The 18849-nt window shown below is 49.6% G+C and overlaps 1 long non-coding RNA gene across 1 annotated transcript in view; it reads left to right on the top strand.

The window, feature by feature from the left end:
- The first annotated feature begins 1824 nt into the window (after nt 1-1824).
- LOC141276725 (uncharacterized) overlaps nt 1825-18849 on the top strand; it is a 406019-nt gene continuing 388994 nt past the window's right edge. Inside the window, exons 1-2 of the long non-coding RNA XR_012326714.1 lie at nt 1825-2307; nt 3636-3790. This is a non-coding gene — a long non-coding RNA (uncharacterized lncRNA). The remainder of the gene's footprint in view (nt 2308-3635; nt 3791-18849) is intronic.

The raw sequence follows: 18849 nt of genomic DNA, 5'->3' as shown, positions 1-18849 counted from the left end.
AATGTTTAGAAAATGCACATCACTGTCTGCAGAGCTACTCATTTGCAGTGTCCCCAGTTGGAGGGTGGTTATGTCAGTTAGTACACGTGCATGCGAAGAACAGCTCCATGACCCTCCGGGGGGTGGGCCTGGGTCTGAAGGACCCTCTCTCTCTCTGTCTCTCTCTCTGTCTCTTCATCTCCATCTCCATCTCCCTCTCCCTCTGTCTCTCCCTCTCCCTCTCCCTCTCTCTCTCTCTCTCTCCCCCTCTCCCCCTCTCCTGCAGTGGGGCTGGTGGCTCAGAGTTCTGGATGTGGTGCAGGAGCCCTTCATTCACGTCTGAGCTCTGTCACCTGCTACGTGCAGCTGAGGGGGGGGCGGGTATTGCCACGTTCCTCACCTGTAAAATGCAGTCATCAGACAGCTCGCCTCCTAGGGTCCCTGTGAGGATTACACGAGTCAGTAGAAGCAGAGTGCTTAGGACAGGGAGCGCCTGAGGAGGGGATGAGCTCAGCGAGGATGCGCCATGACCAGGACGCACCTTCAGGGAAGGAAGCACGTGTGGAACAGTATGTAGGCGGTGACCCTGTTATTTCCTACATATTGCGTACGTGTCACGTGTCTGTACCAACGTGTTGACACACTTGTGAGAAGGGATATTTCAGGGGATTTTAATGAAATCATTGGTTCAGTCAAGTGCTTGAATCGTGCGGTTCCACGTGGGATCCTGTTCTGTGTCCCGTTCATCCTTTCCCTTGTTCGTGGATGGAACGATACCTCTGGAGCAGGACATGCAGTGGAGAGCGAGAGGGTCACTAAAGTCACAGGGATACCACCTCCTGGAAGGGGAGACCATATTCAACAAGCACACGGTTAATCACTTCATCACAAGTGCGGCGCGAGCTGGGGGTGTGGTGGCGAGGGGCCCGGGAGCCCTGGAAGAAGTCGCGGGGGCAGCTGGTCACTGGAGGATGAGCAGGGTTCCCAGGGGAGACGGGGTATTCTGGCAGAGGGGGCAGCGGGTGGGAAGGCCTGGAGTGGCCAGGAAGGCCGGGAGCCAGGGCGGGGCGGGGGTGATGGGAGTAGGTGGACCCAGAAAGCCATGAAACAGACAGCCGCCTGCAAGGGTTTCAGACAGTGGGGAGCTGTGCTTAAGTATAGGTTTAGACGTGCTCCCCCAGCTGCCCGGGGAAGTGATGCAGGGACACCCAGCGGAGGGGTGAGGGTGGCTGCCAAGGGGGGCGGCTCCAGGCAGTGGGGGAACTGGATTGCCTTGAAAGGCAATCTGATTTACACTGAGACTCTCCCAGGTTAACCTCGTGGTAAAGGAACGCACCTCAACGTCAGGACGGCGTGGCAGCTTAGCACATGAAGCGCTGGGAAGACAAAGAGGCTGAACTAAAACCCCTTAAAAGCAGTCAGTATCCCGGCGGATGCACTGCCTGCTCTCTGCTGCTGCAGCTGCATCCCAGGGCCCCGGGCGGAAGCGGGCTGCGCACCCCGCCTGCCTGCTCTGCCCCGGTGGGCGGGCTCCCTCCCCAGCCTGTCGCCAGGGCTCCTGCAGCGCTGCCAGCAGGGGGCGTGGCTGGATTCGAAGCGATGACGAAACAGGAAACTGGGCAGCTCTTCTGAAGGCCGGGCCTCCGAGGCCAGTGTGCCATCAGGGTCCGGCCCGGGGCCTGGGGCTGCCTGACCGACAGCAGCTCTGGCTGTGAGAGGGACGGGCCAGGTCTGACCGGCGACCCCGCCATCTGTCAGCCGGGGACGGTCAGCAGCGTGAGTGAAGCAGGGGCTCCGGCAGGGCCGCCCACCCAGCACCTGCTCTCGGGGCACCCAGGTGGGCGCCGGAAGGAGACGAGATGGCGCCTCGGCCCTTCTGCTGGCCCCGAAGGGAGAGCAGGGTTTGGGCCAGAACCCGCTGCGTGGCTGTGTCCGCGGGTGGCTCTCCCGGCGCTCTAGGGAAGGATGCTGTTGCTGTCACGGCGCTGGCTTTCGCCCGCAGAGACTGCGGGGACGGGCGCAGGCCCTCGTCCTCCCTCGCGGCGCGGCCCAGGCCTGAGCTCGCCCACCTCTGCACAGCGCGGCGGCTCCTGGACGCCCGGCCCGCGTCGGTCTCCTCCACAGGATGGAAGCGCGAGGCCTCTGGCTGTCGGTCTGAGCCAGGCCGACAGAGCGGGGCTCCGTGGCGGGGACATCAGAAAGCTCTGGGGCCCGGGCTGCGCCTACCACCCACAGACGGAGGCCGAAATGTGGTGTTTTCCTGGCCCTTGGTGTAGAGAGGAAACTGGCTGAGCTAATTCGGGAGCCCGGAAGGCGGGCGATTCGCAGGTCAGTCAGGCATCCGCAGGGTCACGTGACGGGCGAGCCGGGGGCCCGGCTGAACCGAAGTTCAGTTTCCAACTCGAAAGTCCTGTGTCGGAACCACCACCGGGAGAGACGAGCGTGGAAGCTCGGGATTGGGCGGGTGGCCAGCGCACAGTGAGCGGGGGGCTTCTTGGCCTCGGTGTGGACGCTGTTCAAGGTGACTGGCCGATGAGCTGACTCAGACCAGCCTGAGCCGTGAAGATGCGGGGCGGCCCTCAGAGACCGGGCTGTGGCGAACCCCCTCGCGGCCCTGCTCCTGGCCTGGCCTCCTTTCCCAGCCCCTCCTTGGGCAGGAAGGACATAGGCTCTGGACGCTTCCCCCCTTTTGTTCCCGACTCCCAGGAAAGACCACGGAATCGGGTTTCCTTGGCCATGGTCAGCCTGTCCCGTGTCCTGTGCTGACCCCTTATCTGGCCACCGTGACCAGAGGAAGGGGCTGCCTGGGCTCCGCCGCTGGAAGCTGGAGTTGGTCCGAGGGGGGCGGGTGGGTGTGGGGACAGCAGGGAGGGGGTCAGTCCTCTCCTTGTCCCTACCATGTCGCCTGAATCTCAGTATTCCTTCAAATCCATCTTTCTAGCTCCCTCTTCTTTTTTTGCCCTAAAATCAGTGCCTTTTCATTTTTGAAACTTCTGAATATTTAGGGTCATTTACAGCATAGTGACTTGCCACTGTAATTGCCCAAAGAGCCCTGGATGGAAAAGGGGATTTACTGGCTCATGTAACTGAGGACGTTTCCTGTCCGTGGTGAATGCTGTGCTGTCTGTGTGGGGACCGCTGGCCCCATCTCTGCCCTTTTGGGTGTGGAAGACTCTGCTTTGCACAGTCCACTCTCCCAGCCGCCCCATCATGACCCTTTTCTTCCCCAGATGTCTCAGGTGGGAGTCACTGGGACCAGGGCTGATAGAAGGGTGCACTGGGCCTTGGAGAGGACCCTCCTCCCTAGGGGAGAGGTCGGAGGTGTGTCCCCAGTGGTCGGAGAGCAGCCAGGAGTGGGCACACGCTGGCCGTGGTGGACAGAATGGCCTGCTGCTCCGCAGTTCTGTGCCAAGCACCTTGTCTGGTCACTGCTCCCAGATGCCTAAAGGTTCAGCATCTCCCTGGCGGGCTTTCTGTGGTGTCAGTTTCTTTTAAAGATGACATTAGTGTCAGGCTGGCAGTTTTGGACATCAACCTTTTTTTCAGTGAGTGCTGCCCTAAAATGCAAGCCCTTTTGAGCAGGATTGATAGAGTTATTAAGAATTATCTTCCTGGAATCAGAATGAAAGTGCTATTGCTCACTGTGTCCATTCTAGGTCATTGGGGCTGAAGCCAGGCAGGATTTTGGGGGCACTCAGAATCCTTCTGATGGAGCTCTGCGTTTGAAGCCTGGGTGCAGGAGTTTTCAGAAGAGGATGGTGCTCTGCATGACGGCTGTTTGGCTTGACAGACAGACCCCTGAGTCTCAAAGGTATTCTCCTATGTTTTCTTCTAGCAGCTATATTCTTTAAGCGTTAATGTTTAGGCTTGTGATACATTTTGAATTAAATTTTGTGTACAGTGTGTGGTAAGGGTCAAGGACTTTATTTTTAAGGACCTGGTTGTTCCAACACCATTTGCTGTAAAGATGTTCCTTTTCATATTAGATCACTTCTGTGCCTTTGCTGCATCTCCTTTTGCTCTCTCTATCCTGTTTCATTGATGTATTTGTTGTTATTTTATACCAGTGTCACACTGCCTTGATTACTCTAGCTTTGTAGTAAGTATTGAAGTCAGGTAGTAAGTCTGCCAACATTATTCTTCTTTTCTAACATTGTTTTGGCATTTTAAGGTACTTTGCATTTCCATACAAATTTTAGAACCAGCTTGTGAATTTCTACATAGAAGCCAGCTGTGCCTTTGATTGAGATTATGTTAAATTTATAGAGAAATTTTGGGGCAGTTGACATTCTTAACAATATTGAGTCTTCAAAGCCATGAACATGGGATGTGTCTTCATTTATTTAGGTCTTATTTAATGTCTCTTTGTAATATTTTGTGGTTTTTTAGTGAACAGATATTGCATATACTTAGTGAGTTTATTGCTGAGTATTTTGTTTTTTCATGCTATTGCAAAAGGAATTTAAAAAATTTCATTTTCCAATTGTTTTTTGCTAGGATATAAATTTACAGCCTATTGTTGTATTTTAAACATGTGTTCTGGGACCTTGTCAATTCATTTATTAGTTCTAATAGTTTCATAAATTCCTTAGGATTTTCTCTGTAGGCAATGGGGTTATATGCAAATAGATAGTTTTACTTCTCCTTTTCTAATCCCTGTGCTGTTTATTTGCTTTTTCTTGTCTGATTACAATGGTTAGGACTTCTAGTGTAATAACTGAGTATGTGTAATGAGAGTAGATGTCATTGCGTTATTCCCTGCATTGGGCGGGGAAGTATTCAGTCTTTTAACATGCAGTATAACTTTAGCTGTTTTGTTTTTTTAAGGTTCCTTTAGCAGATTGAACATGTTCCTTTCTAATCCTAGTTTGCTGAGGTTTTAAAAATCATGAATGATTGTTGAGTTTTGTTAAATGAGCAAATGCTTTTTTCACATTTATTGAAATAATCATATGCTTTTCTTTTATTCTGTTAATAATGTGGCTTATATTTATTGCTTTTCTAATGCTAAACCAACCTTGTATTCTTGGGTTAATTCTCACATGGTCATGTGATATTATCCACCTTATATCTGCTAATATTTTGTTAAGGAAATTTGCATGTTTCATGAGGTATCCTTTTCTGTGATTTTCTTTTATTGTAGTATACTTTTCAGGTTATTGTATTAGAATTATGCTAGCCTCATATAATGGATTGGCAAATGTTCCTCTTCTATTTTCTGAAAGAGTTTGTACAAGAGTGGTGTTATTTTCTTCCTTAACATATACGGGGCCATTCAGATTGTGTGTTTCATCTGTGTCAGATTTGGTAAGCTGCGTATTTTTCACAAAATTTGTCCATTTCATCTAAGTCACCAAATTTGTTGGCATAAACTTCTTCAAATACTCCTTTATTTTCCTTTTAAAATCTGTAGGTTTTATAGCAACAGTCCACCCTTCATTCCTGAAATCGATAATTTGTCCTTTTTCTCTTTTTTTAACCAGTACAGCTATAGGGGGTTTGTAAATTTTATTGCTCTTGTTTGTTTTCTATTTCACTGATTTTATTACTTCCTTCCTTCTGTTTAATTTGGGTTTACTTTGCTCTTCTTTTACTAGGTTCTTGGGTTGTACATTCATTCATTAATTTTTCAACTGTTTTTTCCTAATATAAATATCTGAAGTTATAAATCTCAGCACATTCCAAAAATCATATGATTTCTGTTTTCATTGTCATTCACTGTGAATATTTTCTAAATTTCCCTCATTTTTTTTCTATGAGATATGGATTATTTAGAAGTATGTCTAATTTTCACACACTAACAGTTTTTTGAAATATGATTATTAATTTCTAATTTAATTGCACTTTGGTCAGAGAACATATATATGATTTTAACCCCTTTACATTTAATAAGTCTTATTCTATTGGCCTGTATAGTGTGTCTTGGTGAACATGCTAGGTGGGCTTGCAAAGAATGTGTATTATGCAGTTTTTGGTTGTAGTAAAGGGCAAATCTATAGTTTACTCATTTTTAATCTATTCTATTAATTTATGAGGGAAGGAAATTTAAAATCTTTAACAGTGTTTGCGGAATTATGTGTCCTTTTAATTCTATCAATTTTTCCTTCATGGAGTTTGAAATTCTATTAGGTACATGCATATTTATGATTATTTTGTTTTCCTGTTGCTTCATATATCTTGTGCTTTTGGATTATATCCTAACTTTGTGAGTGGTATGTCATAGAGACTCTGTATTTTGTTCTGTGTCTCCAAAGATTACTTATTTTCTTTGTTAATCAGGCAGTGTATGTGACTGAACTCAAACTTCAAATCCTCTCTCTCTTGTGGTGTGAATAGCTCATATCCAGGTTCAGTTCTTTCAGTCTTAGCAGGGCAGCTTGGAGCCTGCCCTGCGTCTGTGTTGTTCAGTGGTCAGCCAGAGATTTGGGTTGAGTTTATACACGGAATTCCTTCTCCTGTCCTGGCTGTCTCCCCGCCAGTATTTCCCATTTATTCTCCAGTGGTCATGGTTGCTCCAAACTCCTTCCTCTGGTTCTTTAAGCCAGAAAGACTGAGGATTTGCTATTGAAGTTTAGCTGCCCTGAATGTCTCAGATTTGGACCTGCTCTTAGACTAAAAGTCATAAGAATGGGAAATTCACCCCATGCTGTTCCCTTTTTCCAAATATCTACTCCCTCCAGTGTCCGCCTGCTTCTGATCACTCTCCAGGGCCTTCAGACTTAAAAAAATATGTCTAAAACTTTTAGTTTGTATGTGTGGGAGGGTTAGTCCAATAGGAGCAATTTATCCATAACCAGAAGTGGAATGATCCATTTGCTTTGTATTTTCCAAAATTTTTTTGCTGTTGACTTACTTACATACTTAGATTCTGTCCATATGAACCGATGTTATTTTTATCCTTTTGCTCTTATTTTAGTGAGTTTTTTCTACGTAGCAGCTATAAATGCATTTATTCCAGCTTCTGTGTTTAATCTAGAGTGTGTTTTCTATTTTGAATAATTTCCAAAGAAATTCTGGGTTAAGGGGCATAAACACTTTCAAAGCTTGTGATAAGTGCTGACAACATATCTTAGATTCTGTTTTCACCCATCGCTCTCTCTTTGCAGTAATAGCCCTTGTTTGCAGAGGGGCTGCCCTTCTCTTCATTCTTTCTGGTAGTAAGAAAGGCCCACAGCTATGCTCAGAGCTGCAGCCAGGACCAGGGGGCCCTGGGCAGATCACCCAGATGGAAGGGTTTTCCAGCCCAAGACCCAAATTAGATTCCCTAACTTTCTTCATTGATCTAAGCCTGTATATCCTCAGGAATAGTTAAATCTCTCATTGGGTTGGGTTTGCCTTTTTATAATCTCTACCTCTGCGCACCTAATCAACTTGCCACGAGTCAGGGTTATGGATTTATCATGCAGTTAATTCCCAGTCAGTTAGAGAACTAGGGTAGAAGAGAGACAGGAAAAAACATTTGAAGGTCTCATATCAGATGCTGTTTGAATTGACCTGGAGACTCTCTGGAACAGTCAGGTCAGTTCTTGGAGGTGAACATGAACCAGCAGCCCCATGGCTGGTCAGGGGAGAAGCTGGCAGCCTGACGATGTCGTTGATCTCACTGTGTCCCAGCTCATCGGGTCTCCTCCCTGGCAAGCTCGTCACAATCCTTTCGGGCTCGATCACGGCCTTCTTTGTTTCTTCTCTTCTCTTTGGTAGCTTATGACACTCCCTGTGGACATGGAGTCTCAGTTTTCCTCAAATTGCAGGAAGCAGAGACACAGGACAGAGGGTGCTGTGGAGAGAATGTGGGTGTTGACCAGGCAGAGGATAGCCACGGTCTCGGGGAATGGCTCCCCCGGCTGCTGGAGGGCTGATGGTTCCAGAAGATCCTAACTGAGCTGTTACTGAAGGGACGCACCTGGGACTTGAATTGTCATTTCAAGGGGAGAGACAGTGGGGTGAGGAAAACATCCACTCAAAGTGTGATCTGCGGGACCAGAAGCATCAGGATCTCCTGGGAACTTGCTAGAAACACCGAATCACACCCCAGAGCTGTGAATCTGCCTTTCAACAAGACCGCCGCGTGATTTCTACACACCTTAATTTGCTCTGCATTCGCTGCACGACATCGGGGAGCAATGCATGTCACGTTGCTTGGTTTTTCTAGAGAACAGAAAGCCCACCTTTACGCCCCGTTCACCAGCATTGGGGAGATGCTCACCATCGACAGTTATCAGCAGCCCCCTCCCATCTCTGGGGTCTCCGGGGTCCTGCAGGGACCTTGGGGTGTGTGCCATCTGGGATGTTCTGGAAAGTTCTCCATGGCCTGTCCATCCTGGCTGTGGGGACGTGCCCAGTGCTGGCCCGCCTGGTCCTCTGGGAGGAGGGTGACTTGCCGCTCTCACCCCGCACTTGGCCACCAGCCTTGAGCATTGGGGGCCTCCCCTTCTCCTTCCTCCACCGCTCAGCCTGGGGGGATCTGCTGCCCTGCCGCTCTCCCCACTATGCTCTCCATCTTTCTGCACCGTCCTCTTGGATGTGTTGACACTGACAGACACTGCCCACTTGGACGTGGTGACGCTGTCCTGGAGAGTCTGGCCGAGGCCTCCTGGCTCTTCCTGGGGAAGCTCGGGCCTCCGTCCTCACCACCCTGGCCTCTGTCGAGGGAAGAGGAAGTCATCTCATTGAGCGAGACTCTGCTTTTTCCCTGTGGCTTCTCTGAGGCTGAGGCTGGACCTTGAGGTGGAGGCACCTCGTGGGGACACAGGATGGGTGGCTGGAAAGGACCGTGCGGGGTAGAGAGCCATCTTGACTCCTGAGCGACATAGCAGGGGTCCTGGAGGGCCACAGGGAGTTCTCCACTGGTCCTTGGAGGCTGTTCAGGGCCTGGGTTGGAGGGCCCTGGCTTCTGCTGTAGCAGGGCTCTGGGTGTGACCTCGGGCTGACGGGGCCTGGAGAGGCTGGGCTCTCGAGGCCTGTCGGCTGGTTGGGACCTGCAGTGACCTCAGGAGAGTCACTGCCTTCTCTGTCCTTGGTTTCTTCTTCTGAGAATGAGGACCACAGTAGTGTTACCTCTCAAGGTCGCTGTGAAGAGTGGATACAAGCAAAGCCCGGAGCGCCACGCCCCCAGGGTGAGCCAGCCGCGCAGGTGACAAGATGCGGAAGCTGCAGCGCCGCCGTCAGGGCTGACGTCTGTTGGCACAAGCAGAGAACAAGGGCACTGCTCATGCAGGGGCCTGGCCAGGAGGCCCGGGCGGTGCTCCACGGATAGGACGGGTGGCCAGCCTGGGCCGTGGGTGCCGCAGAGACCCAAGTGTTTCTGACCTGAGTCTGTGGGCCCTTTTCTCGGTCTCACAGGGTTGTCCTTGAGGGCACTCCTTCCTGCTCTCCGGACGGAATAGTCAGGATATACAGGTCTTCCTCCACCTATGATGGAGTCACGTCCTCATAAAGCATCGTGAGTCGGAAAGATCATAAGCTGAAATGCATTTGCTACACCTCCCCTCCTGAACTTCACAGCTCAGCCCAGCCTCCCTCAGATGTGCTCAGAGCACGGACATTAGCCTACAGTTGGGGAAACAAAGCCTATTTTATAATGAAGTGTTGAATGTCTCATGTAATTTATTGGGTGCTGCACTGAACTTGAAAAACACAGTGGCTGTCTGGGTCCAGGATGGTTGGAAGTGCGCTGGTTTTCAACCCCGAGATCGCGGGGCTGACCGGGAGTTGCGGCCGCTGCCCAGCATCACGAGAGAGGATCGGCCCCCCTCTCCTAGCCCGGGAAGAGATCCTAATTCAACACCTGAAGTACGCGGTTTCTACCGTATGCACATCAGTTTCACACCGTCATAAAGTCGGAAAATCCTAAGTTGAACCACGAGTTGGGGACCATCCATGGATGGAGCTAAGCTTCAGGAGAGAAGGCTTCATTCATTTGCTGGAGTTACTTTCTTCTGGGGAGAACGAACGCCTTGCTCAGATAAAGTATTTTTAGAGATCATCTGTGCTACATTAAGGAAATGTTTTTAGAATCTCTAGTTCTAAATTTCACTTTGATCTCACAAGGAATATTTTATCGGATAACGCAGGCCTGGCAGGGTGGCTTTGTCCCCCCCGTACTTGTCACTGTCACCGTGGAGCAGACCGGCAGGGTGCTCTCTGGGCCTTCTCTCCAGGCGGGAGATATCTGAGCTGACATCACTGCTGACCAGGATGCTATGATCACATTGGATCTAAGAGCCTCTGGGACCCACATCGTTTTCTTAATTTGCTTGCTGGTGTGACAAAGATGAAGCTCATTTCGAGGGAAGTTGGAGGCAGACAGAGCTGCGTGGGGAGACACAATAAGGAGCATTTATAATTTTCATCAAGTAGCAGATTTCAGAGACCGTTCAGTCTAGGCTGGAGCTCCAGGCGGAGCATCCCCCGGAAGCTGGTTTTCCATGGGCCTCTCCTGTGTTTTGACCTCATTTCTCAGTCAGATGATGGATGAGAGGAAACTCACTGGGGCATGGGCTTTCTTCTCAAGGTGAGGCTTGGGAACCTGGGCTGCGGGAGAGGCTCGGGCCCCTGCAAGTGGAGAGACAGGTGATTTTGAAGATGATGACGATGCTTACTGTGGTGGGGTGAGAAGTGTCCCCCAAAGACATGTCTTCACGTGGCTTCTCCTCGTGTCTCTGTATGTGCTGTCTGCTTCCATCTCTTCTAAGGACATCATTCACTGGGTTTAGGGCCACCCTAATCCAGCATGATCTCATCTTGAGATACTTACCTTAAGTACATCTGCAAAGGCCTTATTTCCGAATAAGGTCACATTCACAGGTAACCAGGTTTAGGACCTGGGCATAGCTTTGGGGGACGTTTCCTCTGTGTCCGCTGGTGGGGAGGGTGTGTTTCCCACCAGGGCCTCAGGTCTTTGCCACGTGCCCAGCGGTTATAGCTTTGCTTCTTTGGCATTTTTATAGCCCTTACTCTTAAGGAACCGGGTACAAATCGCTGTCTACAGTTTGGGTCAGAAAGAGGCCAGCGTCCACTGCCAAAGGCCCACCTTCTGAGTGTCAGAGTGGGATTGAGCCTGGACTCTGCCTTGTGGTGAGAGCCTGGCTGAGGGGGACACTTGCGGCTTTTGCTGCCCTGCGTCTATTCCATAGTTTGTCTGTGGACAAAGGACCCCTTCCCAGCCCCCAGCCCATGTGGCTGGGCCCAGGCCCCTGAGTGAGGTTGGCAATCAGCCACTAAGACTAAATTCTGACTCTTCTGTTTGAGCTGGGGAAGGGGACTCTGTCCTTGCAATAGAACCAAATCTGGAAGTACAGAGGGCTGGAGCACTGCAGCCATTCTGTCATCATGAGGGGAAACTCTGCTTAAGACAACACCAGAGCTGGGACTAGCGAGAGGCCAATGGGGCTCAGGGGTGCAGAATTTAAGGAGGTGTCAGACTCAGGGTTGTGCAAGTGCAGGTTGGCCCTGGACAGCACCATTGAAAGCAGAGCTGAGGGAGAGAATACAAGAATTCCTGATGACATTGTCTGAGTTCCTGGATCCCACTGTGCCTGAAGCCATTAACCTCTGAATTATTCAGTGTATGAGCCCATACATTTTCTTTTGCTCAAGCCAGTTTGAATTGGATTTTCAATCTCTTGCAGCCGACAGAGCCCTTGTAATATACCTGCCCCCACATTACTCCCCACTGAGGTTGGGAGGGTGCTCCGGACCCCTCCCCAGAGTCTGCCTGAGGGTCTTATATGAAGTCCCAGCATCAGACCACAAGTCTTCAAGGTCTGTACAGCATCCCTCCAGAGGCCTGCTACAGCCCCTGCAAGCAGGCCTCCTGCTCTCCTCCAAAACCCCCACACCCAAGGCACGGCCTCCCCTGTGAGCTGGGCACACCCCAGGAAAGAGCGGGGAGATACAGAGACCAGGCGTCAGGTCGAGGGGTGCTGCTTGAGTCTCAGAGAAGCCCCCGGAGAGAGCGATGACAGGTGCTTGCCGGGGAAATGTGTCTGATGATCTCAAGCCCGAGACGGGCGGTAGGTCTGTGGCTACAAAATGAGGTTCAGTTTCCAGAGAGGTTAGGAGGCTCCGGGGCGCACAGCCTCATGACGATGCCCGGGGTCTCCAGAAATGGCCGCCCCTCGCCGGGCTGTGAGCATTCAGCCTCAGGCGCCCTGCCAGTATCATGCGGGACCGGGGGGCCTCAGTGGAGGACATTTCCCATAGTTTGCCCCTCCTCTACACCTCTGCCCCCAAGACAGGCTTACTTCTGAGCTCACAGCCCATTTATTTAGAATAAAAGTTTATGGTTTGATATACGTGCAAGAACGTTCATGAACCATCCTGTATTGGAGAACTACCGAGAAAACCAGAATCCCCTGCGGTAGATGTCATAAAGCCCCCACAGGTGTCCTCAGCTTGATCCCCCGAACCTGTGAATATGAGACCTTACATGGCAAAGGGCGCTTTGCAGGTGTGATTAAGTTAAGACTCTTGAGATGGGGAGATTATCTTAGGTTATCTGGATGGGTCCAGTGTAATCACAAGGGTCCTTACAGGAGAGGGGGCAGGAGGGGCAGAGTCTGATGTCGAGCAGGCGTCAGAGTGATGTGGGGAAGGGCCCAGGAGCCAAGGCTGCAGGCGTCTTCTCGGCGCCGGAAAGGCAAGGACACGAATCTCCCCGAAGCCACTGGAAGATACCGGCCCTGCCGGCGGCTTGAATTTAGGGCTTCTTACCTCCGGAACTGTAGAAGGAGAAGTTTGGGTTGCTTTAAGCCGCTAGTTTGTGGTCTTCTGTTACAGCAGCCACGGGAAGCTCATACATTTGCTCTGCTGGTCAGTAAGGAGCCTGCATGTGCCTGGTAGATGCACCCACAGATTCCAGAGGTAACGAGAGACGCCCTCGGCACCAGGCTGGGCTGCGAGGTGCCTGAGGTCCCGGCACCACAGGTCTGACCTCTGGAGTCCACCAGGCTTTGCAGGTCAGGGGTGGAGGAGGGCCCACGGCCGTCTCCTCCTCGCTCTGTCTCTGGGTTTGAGGCGCCCCACTGGCGGCATCTCCCTCTTCAGCTGAAGTGGCCTCTGATGCTCGGCGAGGCGTTGCTGGATAGGATATTACATTGCAATCCAGGAGCTTTCTGGAGCAGATTACAAGACGGGGATCCTGGTGTGCAAGCGGAAACCCAGCCTCTACGGTGTGAAATTCCACTTTATCACCTTCCTCTAAAGATGCCTCACTGGCACTGACTTAAATGGGGGGATTTACTTCTCTCTGATGCCCTAGCCCCCAGAGAAGGAGAAATCCTCTGCTGACACTCTTTCCCATCCCATGCATGTGGAAATCACAATACACAGACTTTGTGCAAATCTGTTTCTGCAAAACGCTGAGTTTATTGCTCACTGAGATTGAAATGTCCAGCGAGCACTTGCTTTGCTCGTCCACTGGGTAGCCCGTGGGAAGGAGGTGTAGTTAATGGTACAGCGTAAACCAGGGAGCTCAGGTCTCCTGATCATTGTGTTATGGTCAATCTAAGCCTAGTATCCTTTTTCGTAGCATTTCCTGCTGCCCGAAATCTTTCCTCTGAAAAGCAATAACAGGAAGGCCATCAGCGGAGTTTATGAGAAAACCATCGTGCTTAGAGCAGCACCGATTATAGCACGGTAGCACTGCTGGCTCGTCGGGGACAATGGGCACGTTGGAATGACCCTGGGCGGCAGCCCGGGAGGCCCCAGCCTAGCATGTTATTAAGATAAGCGGTTTGGCTGCCCGGGTGAGGCTGGCCGGGACAATCAGCCCGTGGACCAGCGTGCCGTCCCGGGTTCTGGAATCCTGTCTGCAGGACGGCACCTCGGGGGAAAGGGGAGGACCGGCGGGGGGTCGGGCATGTGCTGGCCCAGCACTCACCCAGTGTCTCAGGGGAGGGTGTGAGTGTGAGGCGTCACCCTCCCCAGACATGAGGGATCACGAAATTCCACGGGGCGTGGATTCACTTTCCTGAAGTGAAAAGCGAGATCTGAGCGTCTGTGCTTTTTTCCTTCCTCGCAGACAGTGGGTGGAAATGGGAATTTCTAGGCATTGGCTCAGATAAGCTTAGGAAACTGACAACATTACAAAGGACAGAGGTAACACTAGCCCCTGCATTAGTCCGCTAAGGCTGTCAGAGGACCGCAGGTGGAGCGGCTCACACAACAGAGATCTATTCCTCATAGCTCTGGAGGCTGGAGGCCCGAAGGCCAGGTGCCACGGGGCTGGTTCCTTCTGAGGCCTTTCTCCCTGGCGTGTAGACAGCTGCCTTCTCCATATCCTCACGTGGTCTTTCCTGTGTGCGTGGCATCCCTGGCATCTCTGTGTGAACACATGTCCTCTTCTTCTAAGGACCCCAGTTAGATTGGATCAGGGCCCACCCTAGCAGCCTTGTTTTACCTTAATTACCTCTTTAAGGTCCTGTCTCTGAATACAGCCACACTCTGAGTACAGGGGGTCAGGACTTCAACACATGGGTCTTGGCAGACAGAGTCCAGCCCTTAGCATCCATGTATGTGTGGCTTTATTGTGATGACGTTGGGAAACACACCAGCTCGAAGCAACGTCTGGCATTTATTCCTCATTCTAACACCTGCAGGGTGTGGTCCCAGCCCGTGGATAGGCTGGCTGGGGCTGGTGGAGGCTGGGGGTGGTACCAGCTGCAGATGGGCTCAGGTCTGCCCCACGTGTCTTATCTTTTTGGGATCAGCAGCCACTCTGATTCTGATAGAATCCCAGACTGCACAAGCCTAGCTGGGTCACCTCCACCAGGTTCCATTGGCCAAAGCCAGTCTCATGCCAAGGTTGTAGGATCTTATTTCTAAATTGCATATATATGTATATATATATTTACACACACACATACTGTGACCTTTTCATTTCCACCGCATGATACTCCTTTTCTTTAATCCTCTCTCAGTTCAAATCTCAGCTAAATCGCTGGTTCTGTTTTCTAGTTGGCCTGTTGTATTTTTCACGGAAATGCTCCCTTTTTACAGTTCCTGTTGTTAGTCTTAGGGTATTTTCTGTAATAGAGAGCTGACCTGCGGTAGCTCCAGCCTACTGCGCTGTTACACATTTGTCTAGTGGGTAATGCAATATGTCTCACCTTTTCTCTTACCTGGTTAATTCTCAAGGTGTGATAGAGAAGTGATTACTGAAGAGATGAAACATATGAGCTGAAGATGTCATACACAAACGCTGACTTTTCAATTGTCATTACATTCAGCAAAATACATCATGGCGGGTCTTTGAATTTTGCCAGCATTATGGAATCCATCCTCTGGGGGAGTTTAAGATTTGGGCTGTAGGTGTGTGCCTATCAACCACATTTTAGTTGATAGAAGTGAATATTATATTATAGGGATGCACCCTTTCTACTCTGTCCTCCTTTAGATTTAAGAATAGGTCCTATGGTTTGTCATGTATTTCTCAAGCTGATGTGTTTGTTCTTCCTGAGAAATCCTAGGTTTCCAAATATTTCTGGCTTCTCAGTTGGTGTCATGCCTACTGGCATTTTATAGGCACTTGGGTCTAGAGCTGACCTCGCTTCATTAGTTCTGGAATCTAGGAATCAGAGTAAGTCATCTTTTAATTTTTTAAATTTAATGTAATTTTTTCTTGTGGTATAATACACATAAACAAAATTTAACACCGTAATCATTTTTAAGTGTACACTTCAGTGTCGTTAAGCACATTCACAACGCTGTGCAGCCATCACCGCCATCCATCCATGGAACTTTCTCATCTTCCCAAAGAGAAACTCTGTCCCCATCAAACAGTAACGCCCCATTCCCCTAAGTTGTCTTTTTAGGTTAAGAGGCTAAAAATCATTTGCCTACCAAAGGTACAGTTGCAAAAGAACATGTGAACACGCTCTTTTGTTGGCACTAAACATGGTAAGGTTTGATAATCATCCTGGGGCGAGAGGACGTGACCCTGGCATGTCCGTGAGTCCGGTGAGGCTCAGGAGAGATCCACCTGCATCCCTGTCCAACCGCCGTCTCACCAACTGGTGCTTAACTTCTCCGCCTCCATGTTGCATTCTGAGAAGCCGAGATGCTGTTAGAATCTTCCTCCCAGGGAGCGGGAATCAAATTGTTTTCCCATATAGGTTTGCGTACAGTAAGTGCTCAGTACATGACTTAGGAAATGCATGCAAGAGGCAGAGCTGTCAAACTGAGAAGTGTTTCACCAAAATGTGTTCCTCGAGGCATGTCGGGGCCGGGTCCCCTGGACTCTGTTCTCCTTCCAAATGCAGGATTCCAGAGCCTCAGTGCTGATGACTGTCCCTGTGATGACCCCAGGCACAGGGGACACACAGCGTCCACCCTGCTCTCAGTCCAGCGAGCTTTTCTTGCTCTTCCCTGGTCACCAGACTCCTGGCTCCTGGCCCGTGTCCCCTCTCACGGAGACATCGACTCCGCCCTGCTGACCTGGGTGATGAGTGGGGCTGGGCCCATCACAGGGCCAGCGGCCAGCGGGCACCCGGCCGACCAGCAGTGCTGCGCTGAAAGCAAGTGGATCTTTAAACGGGGGCTTTTCAAAAACTTGTAATGAAGTGATTTGACCTTTGGTTCTAGAATTTGCTGCCATAACCTTTATTATCCACCAAGCAGGCAGTGCTCTGAGCTGGCCCCGCCTGATGGCTGGAGGGGATGAGAGATTAGTTTCCGCCGAGGCAGGTGGTGTGCAGGTGCACAGTTAACCTGAGGCCTTGACACTCTTTCATTGAACGGCTTGGGGGTCCAGGGTGGGGTGTCGTGGGAACGTGGGCCCTCAGGAGCAGGCTTGGGAAGACGAGCCTGGATCCCAGTAAAGTGAACAGGGAAGCCCTGACGCAGTCAAAGACCTTGTTAAGGAGAATCGCTGTGTGGACTTTGATCCCCGACCTTTTTCTGAGAAAGGATCCGTTTCCACGCATTCCACACTTTTACTAGCCACCCCTCCTCTGACCACGCATCCCTCTGCCAGGTTATAATGCCCTGTGTCCCCCCACCAGTCTGCATCTGCCAGGTTATAATGCCCTGTGTCCCCCCACCAGTCTGCATCTGCCAGGTTATAACGCCCTCTGTCCCCCCACCAGTCTGCATCTGTCAGGTTATAACGCCCCCTGTCCCCCCACCAGTCTGAGACCCCACTGATGCACAGTCACAGCCTTTGTCACCTTCGGCTACAACCTGCACACCAGCCGATGGGATTTAGCCGAGGGAGATGGGGGTTTGCGCACCCACAGGAATGGGCTTTCTGCAGTTCTGAAAGGATCATTAGGTCTTGTTTTTCAGTTTGGGAGCCGAGGATCCCAGGCAGGAGACTTGGGTTGGGTGATCTCCGTGGCAAAGTCGCAGATTTAGCAAATAAAAATAGAGGAACCAATATTTGCAGGGGACATACTTATACTTAAAAATGATTTGTTGGAGGTGATGTCACCAAGATGCTGACATGGGTCATTCCTGACTTAGCTCCCCACACAAGAAGAACAAGTAACAACTATTCAAGAACGAGGTAGCACTGAGAGAATCCTAGAACACGGGCTGAAGCACCCCCTGCACCACAGAGACCAAGACAGACGCGGTGGAAGGTAAGAGAAGGGCTACACGTTGACCACCTTCCTCTCCCCCGGGGCCAGTGCAGGGAAAGATAAACAAAATTGACAAACTCATAGCTAGACTAATCAGGGAAAAAGAGAGAGGATCCAAACGAACAAAATTATAAATGAAAAAGGAGACATTACAGCTGATAACACAGAAATACAAAGGATCATAATAGGCTGATATGAGCAACTATTAGGCCAGCAAACTGGACAACCTAGAAGAACTGGAAAAATTCTTAGAAACATACTGTTTACCTAAGCTGAATCAGGAACAAATAGAAAACCTGAATGGACCAATTGCTAGTAAGGAGATTGAATCAGTAGTCAAATATCTCCCAACAAACAAAAGCCCAGGACCACATGGCTTCACTGGTGAGTTTTACCAAATAATTAAAGAAGAATTAACACTAATCTTCTCAAACTTCCAACAAATCGAAGAGGAGGGAAAACTTCCAAACATTTGACAAGGGCAGCATTATTGTGATACCAAAACCAGAAAAGGACACTGCTAGAAAAGAAAACTACAGGCCAATATCCCTGATGAATATACATGCAAAAATTCTCAATAAAATTCTGGCAAATTGAATTCAGCATCATGTTAAAAGGATTATTCACCATGATCAAGTGAGATTTATTCCTGGGATGCAAGGATGTTTCAACATACACAAATCAATAAATATGATACACATATTAATAGAATGAAAGGAAAGAATCATATGATCATTTCAATAGAGATGGAAAAAGCATTTGACAAAATTTGACATCTATTCATGATAAAAACTTTTAAATTAGGCATAGAAGGAACATATCTCAACATAATAAAAGTCATATATATCCTAAACCTGCAGCTAACATTATCCTCAAGGGTGAAAGGTTGATTAGCTTTTCCTCTAAGATCAGGAATAAGACAAGGATGCCTCCTCTCACCACACCTATTCAACATAGTACTGGAAGTCCTAGCTAGAGCAATCAGGCAAGAAAAAGAAATGAAGCCATCAGAATTGGAAAGTAAGAAATTGTCTCTATTTGCAGGTGATGTGATTGTATATATAGAAAATCCTAGAGACTCAACAAAAAAAACTCTGTTGTATCTAATCAAAGAATTTAGTAAAGTTGTAGGACACAGAATTAAATAACATAAAAAATCAGTAGTGTTTCTACACACTAACAGTGAATTTTCCAAAAGAGAAGTAAAGAAATCAGTCCCATTTATAACAGCATAAAAATAATAGAATGCTTGTGAATAAATTTAACCAAGGAGGTGAACGATCTCTAC

Source organism: Tursiops truncatus, chromosome 16 (assembly GCF_011762595.2).
Source record: "Tursiops truncatus isolate mTurTru1 chromosome 16, mTurTru1.mat.Y, whole genome shotgun sequence".
Classification (NCBI taxonomy): Eukaryota; Metazoa; Chordata; class Mammalia; order Artiodactyla; family Delphinidae; genus Tursiops; species Tursiops truncatus.
This window is presented reverse-complemented; position numbering and strand designations above follow the sequence as displayed.